This window comes from Capricornis sumatraensis, chromosome 6 (assembly GCF_032405125.1).
Source record: "Capricornis sumatraensis isolate serow.1 chromosome 6, serow.2, whole genome shotgun sequence".
Taxonomy (NCBI): domain Eukaryota; kingdom Metazoa; phylum Chordata; class Mammalia; order Artiodactyla; family Bovidae; genus Capricornis; species Capricornis sumatraensis.
In genome coordinates this window covers 85,954,007-85,963,409 of record NC_091074.1, presented here as the reverse complement: position 1 = coordinate 85,963,409, position 9,403 = coordinate 85,954,007, and positions in this window count along the sequence as shown.

Genomic DNA, 9,403 nt, shown 5'->3' with positions numbered 1-9,403 from the left:
GATGTGTAAGCACAGGTGTGACTTGTGCTCTGCTTTACCAGCTCAGGTAAAAAAAGTGTTCACATTTCTCTCAAAGTTCAAATCAGAACGATCAGCAGAAAGTCTGGTTCTTCTCCCCAGATATCCAACCCAAGACATGTCCACGGACCTCATGGTTTCTGTACTAGTCAGGGTGGTGGCGCGAAACAGCACACTCGAGTTGGGTCATTTGAAAAGGGTTCAACAAAGGTCCTCTTTTCAGAGATGCAGGTGGGGTCAATGAAAGCAACGGGATCTCAGTAAGTGAGGGGAGATGTGAGGGGGCAATAGAAGGGAGTCTTTATTGGGCTAGGCTGGGGGGAGAGACAGAGAGGAGAGGAGGGAGAAAGAGCACGTACATGTGGATAGACATGTCTGAAGTGAAATGTGGCCTCAGAAAGAGAGAAGGATACCCCTATTGACCCAAGAAGGGAGGAATCAGGAGAATCAATGACCTCCCCTCCCCTTCTCTTGACCTCTGATCTGCTAGTGACCGAACCCCATGGGCCAATCCCAACTGGAAGGCAGAGAGCCAGGGAGTCTGTTGAGTTGGCCCATGCATGCCAGTCTCCCAGGCACAGAGCCGGGAAGAGAAGGTTGGAAAGTGTATCTGAGTGATGGGACAAAGAAAAGATATCCAGCACTGTTGTTCTCAAGAGTTCAGTGAATTAATTCTCCTGCACTTGCCTCCAGGACATCAGAACTCCCAGGTGATGCTAAGGGCTGAACTTCTCATTTTTTACTTCTGAGAGTACCACCTACTGGTCCTAGTTGTCTCAGGGCTTCTCAGCTGTTGAGCAGCCAGAGACCCAACGTTGGTCTGATGTTAGGTTCTGTCTGTCTACTGCAGGAATTGCTACACTAGCTGAGGCACATGATGCCTGGAAGCCTAAAGAAACTCTTGGCGAGCCACTGTTTCCTGCATGTGTGACCCAGATCCCGATCACCCCCAGACTGAGGACAGCCTGCATTGTGAGTCTTGTCCAGTAATGGCGGCAGTGGAAAGGTTCCTGTAAGCACCCCACATTCTGTGGGGGTTAGCTGGGGTGTGTGTGGGGGTGGGGGTAGAGGGGAGCATCTTCTCACAATGCACACAAGCAATTCCTGGGAAGCAAAGCAGCTATCAGGATGGCTGGGAAGGGCAGCTTTCCCATTAAAGTGGCCTCACATCTGACAGGTCTTATTAAGAGAAGAGGTTTCATCTGCACCTCTTCCCTTTCAGACGGTCTTTGATCTTGGTTGAATTTTGAGAATTCAAATAATTGCATGGAAGTGTTCTCCATACCAAATCACAGGTCTTAACCAAGCCCCAAAGTAGCCTGTGGTACCTTCTTCTGGAAGTAATGGTTGTAAACTTGCTTCACGTGTTCATAATTAAGGGTCACTCAAAGGGCCCAGAACAAAGTTTGGACAAAGGCAAGATGATTTTTGCTACCTCAGTAGATGCAGAAAAAGCATTTGAAAAATTAAACATCTCTTCATGATAGAAGTACTTAAAAAACTAGGACTATAAAATACTTAGCCTGATAAAGAGCATCTATGGGCCCCATTGGAGATATTTTACTTAAAGATAAAACATACACTGAATGTTTTCACTATGATTAGGAACAAGGAAGGGTGTCTGTTCTCACTGCTTCCATTCAACATTCTATTGGAGGTTCTAGCCAAGGCAATTAGACAAGAGAAAGAAAAAAAAAAAAAGCATCCAGATTAGGAAGGAATAAGTAGGGCCTTCCCTGGTGGTCCAGTGGCTAAGACTTCACACTCCCAATGCAGGGAGCCCAGGTTTGGTCCTTGGTCAGGGAGCTGGATCCCACTACGCCATAACTAAGAGTTCACATACTGCAACTAAGAGTTCTCATGCCACAGTTAAAGATCCCATGTGCCATAACTAAGACACAGTGAAGCCAAGTAAATTTTTTTAAAAGAAAGAAATAAGTAGAATTATACTTCCAGATGATATGATGTTGTATACATAAAATTCTGAGGCATCTACCAGGACCCTTTTGCTGCTGCTGCTGCTAAGTCGCTTCAGTCATGTCCGACTCTGTGCAACCCCAGAGACGACAGCCCACCAGGCTCCCCCATCCCTGCGATTCTCCAAACAAGAACACTGGAGTGGGTTGCCATTGAGCTAATAAATGAGTTCAGACAGGTTGCAGGCTACAAGGTCAACATAAAAAAGCAATTATATTTCTATACACCAGCAATAAACAATCTGAAAAAGAAATTAAGAAGAAAAATCCTATTTATAGCAGCATCAAAAAGAACAAAATAATTTTTAAAAAGTTTAATAAAAAGTACAAAATTTGTACCTTAATGATATATATATGGGATATGAGAAATTAAGAACACTCATCCTAACTTCCACTAGAAATGTAAACTGATATCACCTCTCTTGACAGTTTGGCATGATAGAATAAAGCTGAATAGGTATATATTCTGAAAATCTGCAATTTTATTTCTAGGTTAACACTTGAGAATATAAATACACAAATGTACAAGAAGTTGTGTTCATAATAGCCCCAAACTGGAAACGGAATATTCATCAGCAATGAGATGGTTTAATAATCATTGCATATTCAAGTAATGAAACATTGTACAGCCAATGATATGAAAAAGCATATCAAAACCATAAAGGGTTAGTTGCTCAGTTGTGTTTGATTCTTTGCGACCCTGTGAACTGTAGCCCATCAGGCTCCTCTGTCCATGAAATTCTCCAGGCAAGAATACTGGAATGGTAGCCATTCCCTTCTTCAGGGGGTCTTCCTGAATCAGGGATCGAACCCAGGTCTCCCACATCGCAAGCAGATTCTTTACTGTCTGAACCACCGGGGACGTGCCTAATGTTGATTAGAAGAATTAGATCTGTGTAAGTACCATTTCTTTTTTAAAAACAAAATTAAGCAGTATGTTTGTATTCTAAAGATATGTATACATATAAGAAAACTATGCAGAAAAGCAAGAGAATGATTAACCTAAAATTCAAGATGATGGGAGTCAGAAGGGGCACAAAACATCTTCTGGTAAATTGGCAGTATTCTGTTTCTTAACATAGACATTGGATAGTGTGATGGTTAATTTTATGTGTCAACTTGACTCGACTAAGAGTTGCACAGATAGCTTGTAAATATTATTTTGGGTATGTTGTGGGAGTGTTTGCAGAAGAGATTAACATTTTACTTGATAGACTGAGTAAAGCAGTTCATCCTTGCCACTGTGAGTGGGTATCATCCCGTCACTGAGGGCCCAAATAGAACAAAAACAAAGAAGAAGGGCTTGTGGAATCTTAGTTTGCTGAGATCAAAACCCGGGCCCATGGGAGTCTAAGCACCAAGTCTTAACCACTGGACTGCCAGGGAATTCCCTAATTTGCTCTTAAAAAAAAAAAAATTCAATCCTAGTAAAACACATATGTGAAATTTATCATATTAACTATTTTGAAGTGTGCAGTTAAGCAGTGCTGAGTATATGCACAGGTCTCCAGAACTTTCCATCTTGCAAAATGGAGTGATTTTTTTTAAAGCTATATGTCTTAAGTGTTAGCAAATAGCATCACCCTGATTTGGTGCTCTGTTTTGTTTTAGCAACTTATTATTTCTGCATGTCTGAGCCAAAGCCTTTGACTATGTGGACCACAACAAACTCTGGAAAATTCTTAAAAAGATGGGAATACCAGACCACCTAACCTGCCTCTTGAGAAATCTGTATGCAGGTCAGGAAGCAACAGTTAGAACTGGACATGGAACAACAGACTGATTCCAAATAGGGGAAAGGAGTATGTCAAGGCTGTATATTGTCACCCTGCTTATTTAACTTATATGCAGAGTACATCATGTGAAATGCCAGGCTGGATGAAGCACAAACTGGAATCAAGATTGCTGGGAGGAATATCAATAACCTCAGATATGCAGATGACACCACCTTTATGGCAGAAAGTGAAGAAGAACTAAAGAGCCTCTTGATGAAAGTGAAAGAGGAGAGTGAAAAAGTTGGCTTAAAGCTCAACATTCAGAAAACTAAGATCATGGCATCTGGTCCCATTACTTCATGGCAAATAGATGGGGAAACAGTGGAAACAGTGACAGTCTTTATTTTATTGAGCTCCAAAATCACTGCAGATGGTGATTGCAACCATGATATTAAAAGACTCTTGCTCCTTGGAAGAAAAGTTATGACCAACCTAGACAGCATATTAAAAAGCAGAGATATTACTTTGCCAACAAAAGTCTGTCTAGTCAAGACTATGGTTTTTCCAGTGGTCATGTATGGGTGTGAGAGTTGGACTATAAAGAAAGCTGAGTGCAGAGGAATTGATGCTTTTGAACTGCGATGTTGGAGAAGACTCTTGAGAGTGCCTTGGACTGGAGATCCAACCAGTCCATCCTAAAGGAAATCGGTCCTGAATATTCATCGGAAGGACTGATGCTGAAGCTGAAACTCCAATACTTTGGCCACCTGATGGGAAGAAGTGACTCATTGAAAAAGACCCTGATTCTGTGAAAGATTGAAGGCAAGAGGAGAAGAGGATGACAGAGGATGAGATGGTTGGATGACATCACCAATGTGATGGACATGAGTTTGAGTAAACTCTGGGAGTTGGTGATGGACAGGGAGGCCTGGCGTGCTGCAGTCCATGGGGTCACAAAAAGTCAGACACGACTGAGCAACTGAACTGAACTGAGGTATGTTGACTGTTCTTCCTGTTCTTCCCGTGCTCTACCCACACCCATTGCCTTTGCCATGTAACTTGGCAGCTACTCCCCCAGAGCTGAGTGTAACTTTCTGCTCCTTGAATCTGAGCTTGGCCATCTGATTGACTGACTGATGGAATATGGGGAGAAGGCACAGTGTGCGTATTTTGAGCCGAGGCTTTAAGAAGCGTTGTGTTTTTCTTTTTGTCCTCTCATGCTTCTGTCATCACCTTCAGAAGAGTTTGTGTTCAGTAGCTGTTGTCCTTTGAGTTAGAGCTCCAGACTTGACACACACAGAACTGACCTGAACCTAACTCCCTGTGAAGAGCCGCAGCTGTCTGGACCTGCAGGTTTTTTTTTTTTTTGGACCTGCAGTTTAAAGCCAAGTCACTCAGGTGAGCTTTGTCTGGACCAGCCAAGTGCCACTCAACCTACAGACATGTGGAAGGGCTTAGCTGAAATTGCCTGGGCTACCCCCAGTCATGAACACAATGTTTTATGCTGCGGATATTTTGTGGTTATTTGTTACAAAACATTATTATAACATTGGGTAATGAATATTCTGCCCTTTTCCACTCTGGTCTGTCTGCCAGTGAGTTCCCAAATACACTACACACACACACACTCTCTCACATATATCATATTGTTTTCACCTCTGCTCTGTCATGTCTGCTGTTGGAATTGGCTTTAGCAGGGGAGTCCATGATGGCTCAATGAGTACAGAATCTGCCTGCAGTGCAGGAGACACAGGAGATGGGTATCGATTGCTGGGTCTAAAAAATCCCCTGGAAGAAGAAATGGCAACCCACTTCAGTATTCTTGCCTGGTAAATCCCATGGACAGAGGAGCCTGGGGGCCTACAGTCGAAAGGATCACAAAGAGTTGGACATGACTGAGCAACTAAGCACAGCAGAGGGTCTGAAAGTAGTATGTTCACTGAAAATAGGAAGGAAAAGAATAACAGTTCCTCATAATTACAGATGAGAAAAGCACCTCAAGAGGGTTTCTGCCCTGCACAGGGTTTCTGGAAAGCAGCTGATTCTGCCATGAATGTTTGGTTTCCTGATGGGGAGTAGAATCACACTCTGCAGGCACCCCTGCAGAGTACTCTGGGGCAGAGTCTTTGCCATGGCTCTCTGCAAGATAGGGTGTGCTGATTAACTGTAGACAGTTTGTGATTGATTGTGATGGATTCAATATGGATAGATTTGTAATGGATAGTGATAATATTTGCTTTATGTGTTGATTATTCAGTTATTTCCTTCACTTCAGAGGATCATTCATAACCATTTCCATAGCCTTTGTCCTCCTGCACCCTTTCCCCACTTCTCCTCAAACACTGGTGTCTTGAGAAGGTGTATCTGTAAGTATATTTCACCTTCGCTGTGCCTCATGTTCATAGCACCTAGCACACTGTTGAGTTCACAATGGATGCTCAAATATCAATGAACTTACACACTGCCTTTCATAGGAAGTGCTAAATAAATATTTGAAATAAATATTTGAATATTTGAATATTTATTTCAAATATTTATTTGAATAAATAAATATATTGACTAGATAGAATAAAAATGGAATCACTTCTCTTGGCCTCAATTTTCTCAGCTATTAAGTCAAGGAGGGTGGAATGATAAAGTAGATGATTTCTAAGATCCCTCTCCAGCCTCAGCCAGTATTATACTTGTGTGACACAGTACTGTGGAGCTAGCTATTGGCCCAACCCCTGAAATCCTGCCACATGGGGAATGGAAGAAGAGGGGGTGCTCACACGGTATGCTTAGTATGAAAGAGCACGGCACTTTCATACACTGTCTCCTTTACTTTGCAAAATGATCTTGTGAGATAGGGATTTATCAGATGAGAAATGACACAGTGAGGTTAAAGAACTAGTTAATAAATAGTGAAGCGAGAACTAGAAAAAGTGTTTGCCTGAGTCCAAAAGTTCAGTTTTAACCGTAGTTTTAACCACGTGATCCACCATTATTTACATCAGGACCTTGGTTTTGATAGTGTCCTATTACACATTTGAGATGGAAGGTTCTAAACCAAGTTGTTTTTACAGTATGTACCTTATTATTTTTCAAAAATATGATTAAATGTATTTAGAATAAGGAATATTTATACAAGTGCAAGATTATAATATTTTACATTGAACACAGACAGCCAGAGTTACAGAGGTGTAGAATGTTCTTAGCCCTTCAGGAGAAGTGTGTTTCTGCAGTCTGCCACTCATTACTGGTGTAACATTGCATTTTTATATGTCATGCAGACAGAATGGTCTCAGTCCAAATTCTTGCTCATGTGGGTGATTTCTCTTGAGAATAACTGGCTGTTCGCCAGGATATGGGATTTGGTTATGAAATCAGGACTCCAACAGGCAACAAAGGCAAAAATCAATAAGTGGAACTAAATAAACTAAAATGCTTCTGCACAGCAAAAAAAAAAAAAAAAAAAAAAACAATCAGCAAAATGAAATGTCAATCTGTGGAATGGGAGAAAATCTTTGCAAACCATATATTGGAGAAGGGGTTAATACCCAAAATACATGAAGAACTCATATAACTCAAAAACAAAGCAAAATATAATAATCTGATTCAAAAAAGGGCAGAAGAGTTTGGCACATGGCAAGTGCTTAATAATTGTTGGAAATCATGATTGTTATACCAGCTCCACCTGCGACAGTCTGACCGTTGTTTGTAAATGTTGAGGTTCCCCAGCACTCTTCTGGGTCGTGTTCTTTTCTCTTTCCACCAGGTTGCCAGTGCCAGGCTGTTGTCTACACACAGAGACACAGATCCCTCGTGTCCTGACTTTGCCCATTTCCATGCCAGCCCCCTAGTCCTAGCTGCCTGGTTTCTCCCTGAATTGGTGCAGTTGGCTCCTGTTGCTCAGCCAACATCCACTCTGGAGGTACCCTGCACCTCCACACCCCCAAATCCATTGCGTACCTGGTAGCCACAGGGTCTTTTTAAATTAGACCATCCCACTTCAATGGGGAATCACCACACTAAGAATGAAATCCAAGCTCCTTTACATTACCTACAACATCCTTTATCCTTGGTCCTTCCCAACTCTCTGGCCTCATCTGGGGCCATTCTGCTTCTTTGTCACCATGTACTGGCCTTAGTTATACTTCTGTGTCCGGTCAAGTGCTTCTCCTGGGACTCTGCACTTAACTGCTTCTTCTGAAAATTCCCATTGCACTCCTCCCTACAACTCCTGTTAATTCCCATGTACTCCTCAGAGTCTAGCTCACATTCTGTGGTTGTCGAGCACATCCAAGTGAACAGAGCCCCTACAGAGCTCATGGCCACATCAACCTTTCCATGAGTTCTCCTGCTGCATTGAGATGATCCTTATTGAAAAAGAGCACATTGTTTCTAAACTAGAAGAGGAGGTTGCACAGAAGAAAAATACATCCCAGCTGAAAGTGAAGAAACACAAGCTTATGGCCTGGAAATAAATTGCACAAAAAATAAATGTAAATAAAAGTTAAAAAAAGAAACTACAGAGAGAGAATTCTGGGAGCATAGAGAGGTCTGAGAGGGCACATTGAGGAGAAGCCATAGTGTTGTCAGGGTGAACATTCCTTGACTTGGCCAGGGGTGGTCAGGTGGGGTCCAGGTGAAGCTGAAATTAAATATAGAGTCTGGCTGTGTCTGTTGAAGTGCTGCTGGATGGGGAGTCCCCTCTCAAAGCCACCATTTGTCTGAGTTGATGTGAGTATGAAGGAAGAGGCTCTGTAATGAGAGATGATCTGCATGACAGAGAGGGTGGTGGGCAGCATGGCATCCGACCCTGCTGGGTCTCCAGACCGGGTGTGGAGTAGGACACTTAACCTGGAGGGCTGATGCTTGACTCTCAGCATGGCTCTTGGACAAGGAGGACCTCGTGAGGGCTTCATTCTGGGTCATCCGGAAACAGCTTTGTGGTCCACTCCTCACACCAGGGCTGGCATCAGAAAGGCCGTCCACTGGGAAAAACCTCAGAGGAGCCTGAGAGCAGCACCCTCTTTATTGCTAACACCCTTCTGGTTTTCCATAGTGACCATCTCAAACCTTCTCACTTCTTCTCAAAGCTCAGATTATTCTCCACCCACGGCCTCCTTCACTCTGTAGATGGCTTCCTTTAATTTCTCATTGGCAGAGACAAAAGAAACCTCAGCTTCCTCCCACCATTCTTTTAAGATGGTGGTTCTGAAAGTTTTTGGTCTTAGGACTCTTTTTCACTCTTAAAAATTTTTGAGGGCTCCAAAGTGATTTTGTATGTAGAGATTATGTATATTGCTATTTACTGTATTAGAAATTACCATTGGGACACTTGAAAATATTGTTTAAAAATAATAAACATATTATATGCTAACATAACCAATTTTATGAAAGGTATATTTTCTAAAACAAAAATTATTAAAGAGAAGAGTGGCATTGCCTTACATTTTTTGCAAACCTCGTATCTAGTTCAATAGAAGACTGGAGGATTCTTATACCTACTTCTGCACCCAATTAATATGTTTTTGTCTGAAGAACATGAAATTCTGGCCTCACATGGAGATGGCTTCCCTAGTGGCTCAGATGGTAAATAATCTGCCTGTAATGTAGGAGACCTGGGTTCAATCCCTGGTTCAGGAAGATCCCCTGGAGAAAGGAATGGCAACCCACTCCAGTATTCTTGCCTGGAGAATCCCATGGACA